General features: G+C 41.6%; 1 pseudogene; it reads left to right on the top strand.

Moving 5' to 3' along the window:
- The window catches only part of LOC120860746, a 199,443-nt pseudogene extending 184,575 nt beyond the window's left edge, over positions 1-14,868 (top strand).
- The last annotated feature ends 5,360 nt before the right edge of the window (positions 14,869-20,228 follow it).

Below are 20,228 nucleotides of genomic sequence, written 5' to 3'. Positions count from 1 at the left end.
TGTCTCTACTTTTTAATATTCTATCCAAGATCTATTATAGTTTTTCTTTCAAGGAGCATGTGTCTTCCAATTTCAGGGTTGCAGTCACCAACTGCAGTAGTTTTGGAGCCCAAGAAAATAAAGTCTGTCAGCATTTCCACTGTTTCCCCAACTTTGCCATTAAATAATGGGACCAAATGCCATGATCTTTGTTGTTTGAATGTTAAGTTTTAAGCCAATTTTCACTCTCCTCTTTCACTTTTATTAAGAGGCTCTTTAGTTTCTATTCACTTTCTAAAAAATAGTGATGTCATCTGCATATCAGAGGTTACTGATAATTCTCCTGGCTATCTTGATTCCAGCTGATGCTTCATACAGCCCAGCGTATGTCATGATGTACTCTGCATATAAGTTAAATCAGGTCATGGTTCAAATGCCATAGACTCCAGCTGATGATACCAATATTTACTAGATTTTCTTGAATAAATGTTTCCCCAGGGCTACTTATGGTGGTGCTGTGGATAGTAGTCTCCCTGTGGCAGGAGCCACAGTCTCAATCTCTTGCCCTGATCTAGGAAGACCCCACATGACACGGAACAACTAAGACTGTGACACAGCTACTGAGCCCCTGCCCCAGAGCAAGCATATTACAAATACTGGAGGTTCCAGGTCTGGAGCCAGTGCTCTGCCATAATGAAAGCCACCACAACGAGAAGAATGAGCACTGAAAAAAGAGTAGACCCTGCTCCCTGCAACTATAGAAAGCCCTGGCATAGTAATGAGGACAATTTGCCACCAAAATAAAAAGAAAAACTAAATATATTATTAAAAAAAAAAACTTTCTCCATTTGCTGTAGGATTTAGAGCAATTACTAAATATATTAAATATTTATTTATTGTTTAAACTACCAGTTACAGTTGTGCTGTAGATGGGACCCAAAGATCTTTGCACAATGCCACAATTCTAGAAGTGCTATTAAAAAAAAAAACAACAACAACAACAACAAAAAAAAAAACTTATTTTTACAGAGAATAAAACTAGTACTGTTCTGATCATGATAGTAATAATGAATCCACATTCCAGTTTTTACACTTGAATATGTTACACATAGTATACCTCTCAATTTGTGGTGAGGACTGAAATACTATGGAAATAGTGCTACATAAAGCACCATTCAAAGAAGTTATCTCATGGCAGATACTTAACAACAATTCTCTGCCCTTCAAGAAAATGACTGCCAAAGTGGATAACTATATCTCTACCAGAGTGTCTGGGATATGGTTTATGTGTGCAATAATTGTTGAACTGGATTGAAGGATGGGTAGACTGTAGGATGCATGGTTGGGTGCTGGTTGATTATTAAAGTTCTAATAATTGATTTACCAATATTAAATACCCTGAGTGATGTTAAAAATATTTTAATGATACATCCCAAACAGATTAACTAGAACAGATGCTGGATCTCAACAATAGTAATGTAATTAAAAAAAAAATAGAATAAGAATAAAACATGACCTGCCCTCCCACTTCTTCAAAACAGATTCAAAATTTCAAGATGGTGACAGCTGATTATTAAACCATGATTGAGGCCCTTCTAAGCATCCAAGAATATTCCAAGCTTACAATTTCAAGCATTACAAGGACCCTGTATAACTGCACAAAATGCACACCCAAGAAGTCCATCCTCACTTACCTTTGCCCCAGATAGGATCCTAGGGAGCGCCTCCTCTCTTTCCTTAGTTTCTCAGACAGCCTAAGTGCAGAGGTTCAAAGAAAGGACCTAAAGGCAGAAGACAGATGGCCAAGAAGGGATAGTGGCTTAAAGCACTGCATATATACAACATATTGGGAAATAATGACTATTATAAAGCTCTATCATAATGCAAAACAAATTTTAAAAAGGGGCAATAAAAATTCAATTTTAAAAGTTTATGGTCACATTACTTAAAGGTTAATAAACCTATAGAGCTAGCAGGTCAGGAGTTATGGGGTACTCTTGCAATGTTCAATTCTTTGTATACTTGGTACCTCATGGTTGGCCTAGCAAGTTTATAGGGACAATCCTCATAGGGACTTTTAAGTTTATGTCAGGGAGTTCATGTATCTTTGATTAGAAGAGATTTTTTTATGCATGTTCTTTACTGAAAATTGGAAATAATAAAGCCTGAAGACCCACTCAGCCTCTACATAATGAAACACAATGTAAACGCTACAATGGAAATATGAAAGTAAGAAAACTTTTTAAAGTAGACTAGTGAAATGCTGGATTGGGGGCAGGAGGAGAAGGGGATAACAGAGGATGAGATGGCTGGATGGAATCACTGACTCGATGGACATAAGTCTGAGTGAATTCCGAGAGTCAGTGATGGACAGGGAGGCCTGGCGTGCTGTGACTCTTGGGGTCGCAAAGAGTTGAACATGACTGACCAACTGAACTGAACTGAGTGAAATCAATGAGACAACACTACACAATTATCGGAATGGCCAAATACTAAATCAGACAATACCAATTACTGGCAATGATGAGGAACAAATGAATTTCCATTTGTTGTTATGGGGAATACAAAATGTTATAGTTTATGGCAGAAATAAATGCCAAAGAAACAAAAGAGACCATAGCAAAAATCAACAAAGCCAAAAGCTGGTTCTTTGAAAGGATAAATAAAATTGACAAGCCATTAGCCAGACTCATCAAGAAACAAAGTGAGAAAAATCAAATCAATAAAATTAGAAATGAAAATGGAGAGATCAAAACAGACAACACAGAAATACAAAGGATCATAAGAGACTACTGTCAGCAATTATATGCCAATAAAATGGACAACGTGGAAGAAATGCACAAATTCTTAGAAAAGTACAACTTTCCAAAATGTAACCAAGAAGAAATAGAAAATCTTAACAGATTCATCACACGCACGGAAATTGAAACTGTAATCAGAAATCTTCCAGCAAACAAAAGCCCAGGTCCAGACGGCTTCACAGCTGAATTCTACCAAAATGTTAGAGAAGAGTTAACACCTATACTACTCAAATGCTTCCAGAAAACTGCAGAGGAAGATAAACTTCCCAACTCATTCTATGAGGCCACCATCAGCCTAATACCAAAACCTGACAAAGATACCACAAAAAAAGAAAACTACAGGTCAATATCACTGATGAACATAGATGCAAAAATCCTTAACAAAATTCTAGCAATCAGAATCCAAGAACACATTAAAAAAAAATCATACACCATGGCCAAGTGGGCTTTATCCCAGGGATGCAAGGACTCTTCAATATCCGCAAATCAATCAATGTAATTCACCACATTAACAAATTGAATCCATGTCAATGTATGGCAAAACCAATACAGTATTGTAAAGTAAAATAAAGTAAAAATAAAATTAAAATAAAACCTTAAAAAAAGAGGATCTTTAGTTCCTCTTCCCTTTCTTCCATTAAAGAGGTATTATCTGCATACCTGAGGTTGTTGCTATGTATCCCACGCATCTTGATTCTATCTTGCAACTCATTCAGCCTGGCATTTCACATGATATACTCTACATATAAGTTAAATAAGGTGCACTGGGATGACCCAGAGGGATGGTACAGGGAGGGAGGTGGGAGAGGGGTTCAGGATGGGTAACATGTGTACACCCGTGGTGGATTCATGTTGATGTAAGGCAAACCAAGAAATATCATAAAGTAATAATAATAATAATAATTATTAATAAAATGATAAATGGTAAAAAAAGGAAAGAAAAATAAAAGCCATATGATTATCTCAATAGATGCAGAGAAGGCCTTTGACAAAATTCAACATCCATTTATGATAAAAACTCCCAGAAAGCAGGAAAATAAGGAACATACCTCAACATAATAAAAGCTATATATGACAAACCCACAGCAAACATTATCCTGAATGGTGAAAAATTGAAAGCATTTCGCCTAAAGTCAGGAACAGGACAAGGGTACCCACTTTCATTGCTACTATTCAACATAGTTCTGGAAGTTTTGGCCACAGCAGTCAGAGCAGAAAAAGAAATAAAAAGAATTTAAATTGGAAAAGAAGAAGTAAAATTCTCTCTGTTTGCAGATGACACGATCCTCTACATAGAAAACCCTAAAGACTCCACCAGAAAATTACTAGAGCTAATCAATGAATATAGTAAAGTTACGGGATATAAAACCAACACACATAAATCCCTTTCATTCCTATACACTAAAATGAGACAGTAGAAAATGAAATTAAGGAAATAATTCCATTCACCATTGCAACGAAAATAATAAGATACTTAGGAATATACCTACCTAAAGTAACTAAAAACCTATATATAGAAAATTATAAAACACTGATGAAAGAAATCAAGGAGGACACTAATAGATGGAGAAATATACCATGTTCATGGATTGGAAGAATCAATATAGTGAAAATGAGTATACTACCCAAAGCAATCTACAGATGCAATGTAATCCCTATAAAACTACCAGCGGCATTTTTCACAGAGCTAGAACAAATAATTTCACAATTTGTATGGAAATACAAAAAACCTCGACTAACCAAAGCCATCTTGAGAAAGAAATATGGAACTAGAGGAATCAACCTGCCTGACTTCAGGCTCTACTACAAAGCCACAGTCATCAAGACAGTATGGTACCAGCACAAAGACAGAAATATAGATCAATGGAACAAAATAGAAAGCCCAGAGATAAATCCACACAACTATGGACACCTTATCTTCGACAAAGGAGGCAAAAATATACAGTGGATTAAAGACAATCTCTTTAACAAGTGGTGCTGGGAAAACTGGTCAACCAGTTGTAAAAGAATGAAACTAGATCAGTTTCTAACCCCATACACAAACATAAACTCAAAATGGATTAAAGATCTAAACATAAGACCAGAAACTATAAAACTCCTAGAGGAGAACATAGGCAAAACATTCTCTGACATAAATCACAGCAGGATCCTCTATGATATAACTCCCAGAATACTGGAAATAAAAGCAAAAATAAACAAATGGGATCTAATTAAAATTAAAAGCTTCCACACAACAAAGGAAACTATAAGCAAGGTGAAAAGATAGCATTCAGAATGGGAGAATATAATAGCAAATGAAGTAACTGACAAACAACTAATCTCAAACATATACAAACTACTTATGCAGCTCAATTCCAGAAAAATAAATGATGCAATCAAAAAATGGGCCAAAGAATTAAGACATACGGATGGTAACAAACACATGAAAAGATGCTCAACATCACTCATTATTAGAGAAATGCAAATCAAGACCACAATGAGGTACCATTTCCCACCAATCAGAATGGCTGTGATCCAAAAGTCTACAAGCAATAAATGCTGGAGAGAGTGTGGAGAAAAGGGAACCCTCTTACACTGTTGGTGGGAATGCAAACTAGTACAGCCACTGTGGAGAACAGTGTGGATAATCCTTAAAAAATTGCAAATAGAACTGCTTTATGACCCAGCAATCCCACTGCTGGGCATACACACTGAGGAAACCAGAACTGAAAGAGACACGTGTACCCCAGTGTTCATCGCAGCACTGTTTAAAGCCAGGACATGGAAACAACCTAGATGTCCATCAGCAGATGAAAGGATAAGAAAGCTGTGGTACATATACACAATGGAGTATTACTCAGCCATTAAAAAGAATATATTAAATCAGTTCTAATGAGGTGGATGAAACTGAAGCTGATTATACAGAGTGAAGTAAGCCAGAAAGAAAAACACCAATACAGTATACTAACACATATATATGGAATTTATAACCCTGTATGTGAGACAGCAAAAGAGACAGAGATGTATAGAACAGACTTTTAGACTCTGTGGGAGAGGGAGAGGGTAAGATGATTTGGGATAATGACATTGAAACATGTATACTATCAGGTAAGAAACGAATCGCCAGTCTATGTTTGATACAGGATACAGGATGTTTGGAGCTGGTGCACGGGGATGATCCAGAGAGATGATATGGGGTGGGAGGTGGGAGGGGGGTTCAGGATTGTGAACTCATGTACACCCGTGGCTGATTCATGTCATTATTTGGCAAAACAAATACAGTATTGTAAAGCAAAATAAAGTAAAAATAAAAATTAAAAAAATAATAAATAAATAAAATCTTAAAAAAGTTACAGTTACTTTGGAAGCGATATTTTACATAGCTAAAGATTTTCATATCGTATTTCCTAGCTATCATTTTCCCACATAGTTCACTAAGTGATTTGAAAGCTAATGCCCACACAAAAATGCATGCATGTATTATATAACAACTTAATCCCTATTCTTTCTCACTCACTACTCTCTCTCTCTCTGTCTCTCTCTCTCTCTCACACACACACAGAGAAATTTGAAGCCACCAAAATGTCCTTTAATAAGTGAGTAGATAAATAACGTTCCAACAATGTAACAAAATATCATTCAATAATGAAATGAAATAAGCTATCAAATCATAAAAAAAAAGAAATGGGTGAAATTTGAATGAATGTTAAGTAAAAGTATCTAGTCTGGAAAAGATTATACACTGCACAATGCCAATTATATAACATTCTGGAAAAGTAAAGCTACTGAGTCAATTAAAGTATCATAGATTTTATCTTTTGGTTCAGAACAGTTTTTTCCCCCCGTTTGAATAGAATTTTTCAACACTTAACTTTTCCTCCAGTGTTCTTGCCTTGAGAATCCCAGGGATGGGGGAGCATGGTGGGCTGCTGTCTATGGGGTTGCACAGAGTTGGACACGACTGAAGCGACTTAGCAGCAGCAGGAGCAACTTTTCCTCTCTTACTTTGATACACAAAACCACTCAGTTGGCTTCTCCATCGCCCCATAGCTCTTATCAGATCAGTCAGTGAAAGTCACTTGCTTCTGTCCAGCTCTTTGAGACCTATGGACTATACAGTCCATGGAATTCTCCAGGCCAGAATGCTAGGGTGGGTAACCATTCCCTTCTTCTAGGGATCTTCCCAACAGAGATATTTAACCCATTTCCCCTGCATAGAAGGTGGATTCTTTACCAGATGAGCCACCAGGAAAGCCCAATAAAACTTGAGTGGGTCTTATATAATGGAGTCTATCCCTTCTCAAAGGGAATTTCCTACCCAGGCTTTGAATCAGGTTGTCTTGCCTCATAGGCAGATTTTTTACCAGTTGAGCTATCAAGGAAGCCCATATTTTGTAATGTTACTGTGTGCAAATTCAGGAACATCAAAATTGGAAGGGTTGAAATTACTGTTGGTTGCCATGGTGAGTTTCCAATTCCACACTTCGATGCAAATTTCACAAGCTCCATTTTGAGATGGTTTAAGGTACCAAACGTAGAGTGTTTTGGGGGGAAGCATATTTATTTTTCTTTCCCAGAGAGCCAAGTAAGCAGCACCAGAGACCAAGAGGTCTGAACCTTACTCTCTTCACTGTCTCCTGGAAACATCAGATTAATGTTCACCATAAGGAGGAGAAAAAGCCAGTGCAACTTGTCCCCAAAAAAGTCTTTGGCTTGCTTTGGTAGACTCTGCTGAATTTGAGAGTACCTTCCTCAGGGCACATTCTCCCTGAATTATGTGGCTTTATATGTCAGATAAGAAAACAGAAAGTCATAAACAGCGGGGATACACATAGGCAAGAAAAATAATCATTTTCAGGAATCAAACACTGAACAGAGAAGAAATGTCTCCTGGCGTTTGGTCTGCCCTGACACCTGGAGACTAGGACCAGGCAGAGTTGGGTAGTTGATGATGTTGTAGAGGGACCCACCATGGCCATTGTGATGATTTAAGGGCACAGCATAAAGAGACTTGCAGAGTCAACTGGTAGTAGGGTTTAAAGAGAAGTGGTGACATTTCCAGCAGGCAATCAAAAAAGATCTGTGGAGTGACATAAGGCCATCTCTTTGCCAGTATATTCCTGTTGAACCTGGTTATCTAATGGGATGGTCTGTCCAGTTTCCATTTTTATTTTTTCCATTTGTTGAATTCAGATGCTTTGGTGAGCAGGGAAGACCCATAGGCATGTGGTCCTGTGGGGCACAAAGCCAAGTGTGCAAGAAAGAAATTAAACAAGAGGTGACAAATTGGAGACATTGGTGAGCTTTGACTGGCCTACAATAATCTGGAAGATGACTGTTCAGTTCTGTTCAGTCACTCTTTCGTGTCTGATTCTGCAACCCCATGAACCACAGCACGCCAGGCCTCCCTGTCTATTACCAACTCCTGCAGTCCACCCAAACCCATGCCCATTGAGTCGGTGATGCCATCCAACCATCTCCTTCTCTGTCATCCCCTTCTCTTCCTGCCCTCAATCTTTCCCAGCATCAGGGTCTTTTCAAAATGACTGTGCTCAGTCCTAAACCCAGTCTGACTCTTTTGAACTCATAGATGTAGCTCACCAGGGTCCACTCTCAATGGTATCCCAGATATGAATTCTGTAGAGGAATGTCATTTCCTTCTCCAGGCATAGAGGGCTTTTTAGGGGAATGAAACAATGTTATATGATGTTATGGTAAATACATGACATTACATATTTTTCAAAACCTGGAGAACCTTACAGTGCTAAAAGTGAATCAAAGTATGTGTACTTTATAAATATATGTTGACATTAAAAATGGAATGATCCCCTGATATTTGTACCTTTGGAAATGAATGGATTTGCACAACCGAAAGCCAAACAGAAAAGCAGTGTAATCTAGTTGATAGTGTTCTTTCTTTATGGTTCAACTCTCATATCCATACATGACTAGTGGAAAAAGTATTTTTTGACTATGAGGCCCTTTGTTGTCAAAGTGATGTCTCTGCTCTTTAATATGCTGTCAAGTTTAGTCAAAGCTTTTCCTGTAAGAAAAGCTTTTAATATCATGGTCTTTAATATCATGGTTAAAAGTGTTTTAATGTCATGGCTGCAGCCACCATCTGCAGTTATCTTCCCCCCAAAGCACCCCCCCCCCCCAAATAAAGTCTGTATCTGTTTCCATTCTTTCTGCATCCATCTATTTGCCATGAAGTCAGGGGACCGGATGCCATGATCTTAGTTTTGTGAATGTTGAATTTTAAACCAACATTTTCACTTCCCCCTTTCACTTTCACCAGGAGGCTCTTTTGTTCTTCTTTGCTTTTTGCCATTAGGATGGTGTCATCTGAATACCTGATTTTACTGATATTTCTCCCCGCAATCTTGATTCTAACGTGCTCTATCCAGCCCAGCATTTTGCATGATGTACTTTGATTATAAATTCAATAAACACGGTGATGAAATACAGCCTTGTTACACTCCTTTCCCAGTTTGCAACCAGTCTGTTGTTCCATGTCAAGTTCTAACTGTTGCTTCTTGACCTGCAAAAGATTTCTCAGGAGGCAGGTCAGGTGTTCTAGTATTCTCATCACCTTCAGAATTCTCCACAGTTTGTTGTGATCCACACAGTTAAAGACTTGGCTTAGTCAATAACACAGAAATTTATTTTTCTTTTTTATTAATTTATTTTTCTTGATAATGCAGTGGATATTGGCAACATAATGTTTAGTTCTTCTGGCTCTTCTAAATCCAGAATGAACATCTGGAAGTTCACAGATCACATACTGTTGAAGCCTGGTTTGGAGAATTTTGAGCATTGCTTTGCCAACGTGTGAGATGAGTACAATTGCACGTGAATTTGAGCATTCTTTGGCACTGGCTTATTTTGCTATTGGGATGAAAATTGACCTTTCCCAGTCCTGTGGCCACTGCTGAGTTTTCCAAATTTACTGTGATATGAATGCAGCACTTTCACAGCATCATATTTTAGGATTTGAAATAGCTCAACTGGAATTCCACCATCTCCACTAGCTTCATTCATAGCAATTTTGTTTTAGGCCCATTTGACTTTGAATTCCAGGATAGCTGGTCCTAGGTGAGTGATCACACCTCCATCAATTGTTTTTAAGATACTTTGTCTATCAGATCTATTCCTTTGAATCTATTTGTCATTTCAACTGTATAATGTAAAGTGATTTGATTTAGTTCCTACTTGAGTGGTCTAGTGGTTTTCCCTACTTTCCTCAATTTAATTGTGAATTTGGCAATAAGGTGTTCAGTGCATAGATATTTGCATTGTTATGTCTTCCTCTTGGATTCATCCCTTGATCATTATGTAGTGTCTTTCCTTATATCTTGAAGTATTCTTATTTTGGGGCCTGATTTGTCTGGTATGAGGATAGCTGTTCCAGCTTTCTTCTTTCCATTTGCATAGAATATATGTTCCATCCTCTCACCTTCAGTCTATATATGTCTTTATATCTGAAGTTGGTTTCTTGTAGACAGCATATATATGGGTCTTGGTTTTGTATCCATTCAGCGAGTCTATGTCTTTTGGTTGGAGCATTTATTCTGCTTAAATTTAAAGTAATTATCAAGCTACCAACGATATTTTTTTTTAACAGAACTAAAACAAATAATTTCACAGTTTGTATGGAAGTGCAAAAAAATCATAAACATCAAAAACAATTTTGAGAAAGAAAAAATGGAACTAGAGGAATCAACCTTCCTGATTTCAGCTTACATTACAAAGCTGCAGTCAGCAAAAGAGTATGGTGCTGGCACAAAGACTGAAATATAGATAAATGGAACATTAAAAAAAAAAAAAGCCCATCGATAAATCCACACATCTATGGACATATTTTTGACAAAGGAGGCAAGAATATATAATGAAGAAAAGACCATCTATTTAATGAGTGGTGCTGGGAAAACTGGTCAACCACTTGTAAACTCAAATATATTAAAACTCCTAGAGGAAAACTTAGGGAAAACACTCTCGGACATAAATCACAGCAGGATCATCTATGATCCACCTCGCAAAGTAAAGGAAATAAAAGTAAATATAAATAGTTCAGTTCAGTTCAGTTCAGTCACTCAGTTGTGTCCGACTCTTTGTGACCCCATGAATCACAGCACAACAGGCCCCTCTATCCATCACCAACCAATTCCTGGAGTTCACTCAAACTCATGTCCATCGAGTCAGCAATGCCATCTAGTCATCTCATCCTCTAACTGAGCAACTGAACTGAACTGAACTGAGGGTAAGCTAGCCGTGGATATAGAAATGGATGAAAAGTGAAAATTTTAGTCACTCAGTTGTGTCTGACTCTTTGCGACTCTATGGATTGTGTAGCCCACCAAGCTCCTCTGTGCGAGGGATTCTCCAGTCAAGAATACTTGAGTAGGTTGCCATTCCCTTCTCCAAGTGGTCTTTCCAACCCAGGGATTGAACCTGGATATCTTGCATTGCAAGCAGATTCTTTACTTGCTCTAACCCATCTTCTTTGTCCTCTGCATTGCAGGCAGATTCTTTACCCGCCTGATCCAAAGGTCTAATAAGAATATGAAAAGATCAATGCCTTGGTGTAGCTTCCAAAACAAGCAGTCTTTGTTTTTCTGCTATGTTATTACAGCCTGCTGGTTTAAAATGTTTTGTTAATTTATTTGCTGCTGCTGTCTGAAAAGATTGTATCCCTTTGTATATGGTAATTTTCTGAAATAATTCCATAAAAATACTGTTGCAATGTGAAATTAGTATTTCTCCATATCACCATTTGAGTATTTTCAGACAATTTTTCATAATGTTTATGAAATAAGTATTTCTCAGTATCACCGTTTGAGTATTTTCACACACTTTTTTTGTTTAATGTTAGTGTGAATTATATTTTGCCCCCACATGGCAGTTTGTGTGCCCATGTATGTGTGCACCATTTGTGTACCTCCTGTTCTCTGGTGTGATGCACCAGAGTACTGGCTAATGTGTGTTTTCATCTGATGTCTGCCCGTTTGCAATTGCAGCGGGGACTGGCATGCCCAGACATGGGTGGATTTAATTCCTTAAATTCACTGAAGGGAGATAATATGTGCCCTTGACAGAAGGGCATAGTTGGGTTCCAGGAAGAGAGGTTCCCTGAACTTTTGGCTCATTCTTCTCCCTTGCTTCTCCTAGACTAGCAGACGGGCCAGCGTGTGGAGGGTGGCCCAGGAGCACCGTGGGGCGCCAGGCAAACCTCTGAACCCCGTGGCTCCTGGGAAGGGCTCCAGTAGTCCCTGGAGGCCCCTGGCTAGGTGGGCACCCTTTTCCACAACTACCAGTACCGGGAGCCAAGTGCAGGTAGGTGTCTGGGCCCCAACCCTCTCTTCAGAGGCCACTACCACCCATGCATGAGCTCTGGCTGTGAGGGGGAAGGCTTGGCTGGGCCCGAACCTCGGTGGCCTGCTCAGAGGCAGTGTACAGGGAGCCTGCGGCCAGGCCCAGACTGGAGGCGCTGCTCCCTGCCTGGTTCTGGCCCCTGCAGTCCTCCCCTATGGACACCTTGCACTCACCTTTGCCCCAGTTTGCTCCACAGAAGGTGAAGGACAAGCCCCTTCATCTCATCCAGGATGAGAACACCGCTAAGTAGTGCCTCTACTTACCTTCTTGCCCTGTTTAAGACTCCCTGCAACTGTGGGAGGGTCCCGTGCATCATTCTTGGGTGTGAACACGCGCCCCTCCCAATCCCTGCACCCTCTCCCCTACCTCCCATCACCGCCGGCAGCCTGGGACTAACATGGGGAGAACCCTCCCAACCTCCCACCTCCTCCAGTGGTCACTTGGATTTTTAACTTGCTTGCTTCCTGTTCCCCAAGGGTCAGAGGGTCAGCACGAGGGTCACAGTACAGTACAGTCATTCAGTCATGTCTGACTCTTTGGGACCCCATGGACTGTAGCACGCCAGTCCTCCCTGTCCATCACCAACTATCACAGCTTACCCGAACTCATGTTCATCAAGGGAGCGATACATCTAGCTATCTCATCCTATGTCATCTTCTCCTGCCTTCCATCTTTCTCAAAACCAGGGTCCTTTCCAATGAGTCGGTTTTTCACATGAAATGGCCCAAGTATTGGAGTTTCAGCTTCAGCATCAGTCCTTCCAACGAATATTCAGGGATGATTTCTTTTAGGATGGACTGGTTGGATCTCCATGGAGTCCAAGGGACTCTCAAGAGTCTTCTCCAACATCACAGTTCAAAAGCACTCTGAATAAAAATGAATCCACTCCCATTCCAAAAGAAAGAATCTTCCTTTGAAATCTGGGACATTCTAAGGTTGGTTTGTATGTTTTTTACAAGGTGGGGCCATGCCTAGTAACAGACATGAGCCTGAGATTTGACAGCTCACAAAAGGGTTGGTAGAAGTTTTCCTAGAGCCTGTTTCTGGGTTTGCAGTATGTGTCTGTGAAGAGGGATCCAGGAGGGCTGCTTCAGGGTCGTTGAGTCACCTCAGGTATCTCGGGCTATGAGAATCTCCTTGTGAGCAGTGTGGTTTATCAGACCTAGGGTGGCATGCAGGGGCTTTCCTCATAGCTCAGTCAGTGAAGAGTCTGCCTGAAATGCAGAAAAAGTGAAAGAGAAGTCATTCAGTCATGTCCAACTCTTTGTGACCCCGTGGACTGCAGCACCATGCTCCTCTGTCCATGGGATTTTCCGGGCAAGAATACTGGAGTGGGCTGTCATCTCCTTCTCCAGAGGGTTTTCCCGACTCAGGGATCAAACCTGGGCCCCCTGCATTATAGGAAGACACTTTACCATTTGATCCATCAGGTAAGTCGGACCTAGGTTCCATTCCTGGGTCGGGAAGATCCCCTGGAGAAGGGAATGGCAACCCACTCCAGTATTCTTGCCTGGAGAATCCCATGGACAGAGGAACCTGGTGGGTAACAGTCCATGGGGGTCACAAGAGACAGACACAACTGAGCAGCTAGAGAGAGAAAGAGATGGAGGCTGAGGGATCCCTTGGAACTGGGTGCTGCTTGGGACCAGGCCCTCTGGGCGGACCTGTCCAGACTCACCTGGAAGAAGCCTGGACAGGGGCCCAGTCCTGGCCTACACCAAGTCTTGCACTCCTCTGGGTCCCAATTCTCAGCAGGAATGGATGCGACCCGGTAGTGGTAAGGCCTGGCCCACTGTGTGGTTTTTTCTCATGTAGAGGAAGCAGATCATCAAACTTCCTGAATGTGGCAGTCTACACGTGTTTCAAGAGGAGAGGTAATTGTGCTCAGAAATGACCCTAAAGGCCTGCTTGGTCTGAAGGTCTATCACAAGCTGCAGAGGATTTGTTTCTATTGCCTTTTTTTTTTTTCCCCTCAATCAAAGTTTCCCCATAAAGCAAGTGTTTGGGTAGAGATATAAATAGATGCTGAATACCTGTTCACTCGTGGCTCAATCAGTAAAGAATCTGCCTGTAATATGGGAGACCAGGGTTCAGTCCCTGGGTTGGGAAGATCCCCTGGAGAAGGGAAAGTCTACCCACTCCAGTATTCTGGCCTGAAGAATCCCATGGACAGAGGAGCATGGTGCTGCAGTCCACGGGGTCACAAAGAGTTGGACATGACTGAATGACTTCACTTTCACTTTTTCTGAAAGGGGTTGAAAAGAGTCAGACAAGACTGAGGGACTTCCACTTCACTTCAAGGCACCAGTAGGTGGGGAAGGTTTCTACATGTGGAGTGAAAAGAATGGAATGAAGAGGGGGTCTTGCTTGTGCTTTCTTGTGTGGGTGTGATGCTGGAATTTTCCTTCTGAAGCTTAGCATCTTAAGGCAGAGGAAGGTCAAGAGATGCAAGCCGCAGGGCCAGGGACAGGAAATCCTAGATCTCATCTCCATCCTGGAATGTGTGAAATGGATGGGCCCATCTTTGAGTCAGGGTCCCCTGTCTGGAATGCCCCCAAGGACCAGCCGATTTGCTCATCTGATTCTGATCATGAGCAATGGCTGGGTGCATACCAAGTCTCCAGTAGACGACCCTTATCTTGGCAGAATTGAGTGGGTGAGGGAAAACAACACCAAGGTGAAGATGGTGTCCATCAAGATAGTGCACTCCGATAGCCAGCCTAAGGAGAGCTGTTAGGCACTGGCCCATCCCCAAGATGCCTCCATTGCCCTGTGGCCTCGAGCAGAACCAGATCGAGATTCTCAGCTCATCAGAGAAGTCCTACTCATGTTTCTGCACCTACAGCTGCCAGGTTCCCAAGCCTCAGCCCCCCAGCACCCTGGGCCCCCCTGCCAAGGCTGGCTGGGCCTCCCCTCCAGTGCTCAGCTACATGAAGGCCAAACACAGGGCCACCGATGAACTCAAGTCAGAGGAGCTGGCCCACGAGATCTCTGGGCAGGGATAACTCACTGTCAGACATCCTGGACCCCTGCATGAGGATGAGTACCACATGAACCTTATGGAGGGCATCTTCCCCAAAGACAAGTACCTCCTGGAAGGAGTGCAGCAACAGAGGAAGCTGCTGCCTAAGGTAGGCTCGCCTAGGACAGTAGAGGAGAAGTGTGCAGACCACGCCCCACACCTCTGCCTCTGTCCTTCCCAGAGCACATTTCTACCTCTTGGGCTTCCAGGGTGAGGGGCCAGGGAGGGACCTATATTTTTAATCTTTTCTCTCATATGCATGATTTCCGGTGACAGATTTCTCCTTAAGTGCTTGGCTTTTGGGATTTTTCTTTTTTTTTTTTTCTTTTTTACATTTTCCCATTTAAATGACCATTCTTGGAACAACGGCATCAGTTGGGCAAATATGTGAAAATACATGTTTCTAGCAATGCTCGTGGGTCCTTTTATTATAAGGCAGCGGTCCTACTCTGCTGTCTGGCCTCAGGGTACTTGGCAATGTCGGGAGATGCTTCTCATTGTCTCCCCTAGGAGAGCGGAGGCCAGGGATGGTGCCCACAAGGGCACAGGACAGTCACCCCACCCCCAACTACAAAGAACGGTCCAATGCCAAAAGTCAATATTGCCAAGGTGCAGAAGCTTGTTACAGAGGAGTGAAATTCAAGGCTATGAAGGATATATGCTTACAAAACAGGCCTTCTGTTAAAGGCCTTTTGTTATTATGTATTTAGCCAAGGGGGTGAATTTGCTGTAATTCATTCTGTAGTGGGTGGGGAGCTTCCCTGGTGGCTCAGATGCTTAAAGATTCCACTTGTAATGGGAGAGACCTGGGTTCAATCCCTGGGTTTCCAAGACCCACTGGAGAAGGGAATGGCCACCCACTTCAGATTTCTGGCCTGGAGAATCACACAGACAGAGAAGCCTGGTGGTCTATACTCCCTAGTGGTCACCAAGAGTGGGATGCAACTGAGTGACCAAGAATTTCACAAGTTTTCTTTTGTAAAAGACCCTCTCTAGCCTCTTGTATTCAGTCACCTGCCCACAAAGGTGCATCTGCCTACATCTGTTCTGTTCGTGCATGTGGTGTCAGTAAGCATCACTGACTTACAGTAGGCAAGATCACAAAAGCAGTACAGTAGACAGGGGCTCAGAGGCTGCAAATGTGACTGTTGGTGGAAGGATGCCTGGTGAACCATGCAATGTCAGGGGAGGATGTCTTATGTGGGTGGTATCAATGGGCCAGAGCAGCTTGGGTGGATTCAGATCACCTGGACACTTCTTTTGGGCCCTGGTTGGTAATAGATCTTCTTCTTTTCCTCCTGAGTATCTGGAGTCCACTCTTCCATAACAGCTCTAGAGCCTTGTGGCTTCACAACCATCTTAGTCATTTTTAAGACTCACAGTTGTCTGCTCCAGAGCCCCAGAGCAGCCCTATATATAACACTCCCTAGGGGGTCACACCCTTATGCTTTGTGAGGTCAGCAGGTCACTTCTCCAAGCAATGGTGCCCAGGTGAGCCTTGAGATCACAAAGCCCCGTCCTGAAACCTCTAGGGGACGATGAGGAGCAACTTAGGTGTTATGTGGGAGAAATGAGACCTATTTATAACCCCTACAGAGCCCACCAAATCTACCTGCCACCACTTATTTATAACCCCTACAGAACCCACCAAACCTACCTGCCACCCTTATCTCTCTAAGTTAACTAAGGTGTTTGAAATGCCAGGGAGAATGTCTCTTCTTCATCCTTGCCTCATAGCCACACTATTCAGGGTTTCATTTTGTTCTCTCTCATCTTTCACAATTATCTAGTTTTTAATACCTAAAATCCTTCCATGATAACAAGGCTGTGGAAAAGAGATTCCTTTCCCTTTCACTTTCACAAGTGTTCTTAATGCAGTGTGAAGACTATTAAATTCTGGGCCATTTACCAGAAACATTTTCCATATCCAGTCCTTTTCTCAGTGTTCATGTAGCTCTCCCGAGTTTTCCAATTTCCAGTCAGAAACCCCAGCTTCAGGCTGTGAGACTGCATTGAATACACTTGTTCTTGCTTCACTTGGAACTCCAAGATCCTAGAATACCAGAGAAATGACCCTCAGTCAGTTCAGTTCAGCAGCTCAGTCGTGTCTGACTCTTTGCCATCTCATGAATTGCAGCACGCCAGGCCACCCTGTCCATCACCAGCTCCCAGAGTTCACTCAAACTCATATCCATCGAGTCAGTGATGCCATCCAGCCATCATCCTCTGTTGTCCCCTTCTCCTCCTGCCCCCAATCCCTCCTAGCATCAGGGTCTTTTCCAATGAGTCAATTTTTCACATGAGGTGGCCAAAGTATTGCAGTTTCACATTCAAAAATCAGTCCTTCCAATGGACATCCAGGATTGATCTCCTTCAGTATGGATTGGTTGGATCATCTTGAAATCCAAAGGACTCTCAAGACTCTTCAACACCACAGTGCAAAAGCATCAATTCTTCAGTGCTCAGCTTTCTTCACAGTCCAATTCTCATATCTATACATGACCACTGGAACCCATAGCCTTGACTAGATGGAAAAATAATATCTATGCTTTTCAATATGCTATCTAGGTTGGTCATTATTTTCCTTCCAAGGAGTAAGCGTCTTTCAGTTCCGTGGCTGCAATTATCATCTGCAGTGATTTTGGAGCCAAAAAAAAAAAAAATAAATAAATAAAGTCTGAAACTGTTTCCATTGTTTCCCCATCTATTTCCCATGAAGTTATGGCACCAGATGCCATGAGCTTAGTTTTCTGAAAGCCGAGCTTTACGTCAACTTTTTCATGCTCCTCTTTCGCTTTCACCAAGAGGCTTTTTTAGTTCCTCTTCACTTTCTGCCATAAAGGTGGTGTCATCTGCATATCTGAGGTTATTGATATTTCTCCCAGCAGTCTTGATTTCAGCTTGTGCTTCTTCCAGCCCAGCGTTTCTCATGATATACTCTGCATATAAGTTAAATAAGCAGGGTGGCAATATTCAGCCTTGAAGTACTCCTTTTCCTATTTGGAACCAGTCTGTAGTTCAATGTCCAGTTCTAACTGTGGCTTCCTGACACGAATATAGTTTTTCTAAGAGGCAGGTCAGGTGGTCTGGAATTCCACTCTCTTTCAGAATTGTCCACAGTTTATTGTGATCCACACAGTCAAAAGTTTTGGCATAGTCAATAAAGCAGAAATAGATGTTTTTTGTTTTTTGTTTTTTGTTTTTTTTCTGGAACTCTCTTGCTTTTTCCATGATCCAGTGGATGGTGGCAATTTGATCTCTGGTTCCTCTAAAGCCAGCATGAACATCTGGAAGTTCACGGTTCACATACTGCTGAAGCCTGCCTTGGAGAATTTTGAGAGGAAAGGAAAGATATAAGCATCTGAATGCAGAGTTCCAAGAATATCAAGAAACGATAAGAAAGCCTCCCTCAGCAATCAATGCAAAGAAATAGAGGAAAACAACAGAATGGAGAAGACTAGCAGTCTCTTCAAGAAAACTAGAGATACCAAGGAACATTTCATGCAAAGATGTGCTCGATAAAGGACAGAAAAGGTATGGACCTAACAGAAGCAGAAGATATTAAGAAGAGGTGGCAAGAATATCCAGAAGAACTATAGTAAAAATATCTTCACGATCAAGATAATCATGATGGTATGATCACTCACCTAGAGCCAGCCAAACTGGAATGTGAAGTCAAGTGGGCCTTAGAAAGCTTCACTATGAGCAAAGCTAGTGGAGGTGATGGAATTCCAGTTGAGCTATTTCAAGTTCTGAAAGATGATGTTGTGAAAGTGCTGTACTCAATATGCCAGCAAATTTGGAAAACTCAGCACTGGCAACAGGACTGGAAAAGGTCAGTTTTCATTCCAATCCCAAAGAAAGGCAAAGCCAAAGAATGCTCAAATTACCGCACAACTGCACCCATCTCACACACTTGTAAAGTAATGCTCAAATTTCTCCAACCCAGGCTTCATAATACATGAACTGTGAACTTCCAGATGGTCAAGCTGGTTTTGAAAAAGTCAGAGGAACCAAAAATCAAATTGCCGACATCTGCTGGATCATGGAAAAACCAAGAGAGTTCCAGAAAAGCATCTATTTCTGCTTTATTGACTATGCCAAAGCCTTTGACAGTGTGGATCACAATAAACCATGGAAAATTCTGAAAGAGATGAGGATAGCAGACCGTCTGACCTACCTCTTGAGAAACCTGTATGCAGATCAGGAGGCAACAGTTAGAACTGGACATGGAACAACAGACTAGTTCCAAATAGGAAAAGGAGTATGTCAAGGCTGCTTATTTAACTTATATGCAGAGTACATCATGAGAAATGCTGGACTGTAAGAAGTACAAGCTGGAATCAAGATTGCCGGGAGAAATATCAATCACCTCAGATATGCAGATGATACCACCCTTATGGCAGGAAGTAAAGAGGAACTAAAAAGCCTCTTGGTGAAAGTGAAAGAGGAGAGTGGAAACGTTGGCTTAAATTTCAACGTTCAGAAAACTAAGCTCATGGCATCTGGTGCCATCACTTCATGGGAAATAGATGGGGAAACTGTGGAAACAGTGTCAGGCTTTATTTTTTGGGGCTCCAAAAACACTGCAGATGGTGACTGCAAATATATCCAACCAGTCCATTCTGAAGGAGATCGGCCCTGGTTGTTCTCTGGAGGGAATGATGCTAACACTGAAGCTCCAATACTTTGGCCACCTCATGCGAAGAGCTGACTCATTGGAAAAGGTTCTGATGCTGGGAGGTATTGAGGGCAGGAGGAGAAGGGGACGACAGAGGATGAGATGGCTTGATGGCATCACCGACTCAATTGACATGAGTTTGAGTGAACTCAGGGAGAAGGTGACGGACAGGGAGGCCTGGTGTGCTGAATTCATGGGGTCGCAAAGAGTCGGACATGACTGAGTGACTGAACTGAACTGATATAGTCAAGAAGCACAAAAGAAGAAAAATGATCTACAAAATCAACACCAATCAATTAAGAAAATGATAATAATAACATATATATGTGTGTGTGTGTGTGTGTGTGTGTGTATATATATATATATATATTACCTTAATGTAAAGGGATTACGT

The sequence above is a fragment of the Oryx dammah genome, unplaced genomic scaffold (genome assembly GCF_014754425.2).
Source record: "Oryx dammah isolate SB20612 unplaced genomic scaffold, SCBI_Odam_1.1 HiC_scaffold_11175, whole genome shotgun sequence".
Lineage (NCBI taxonomy): Eukaryota > Metazoa > Chordata > Mammalia > Artiodactyla > Bovidae > Oryx > Oryx dammah.
The sequence above is the reverse complement of the archived record's forward strand: the minus strand, read 5'-3'. Positions and strand labels throughout refer to the sequence as shown.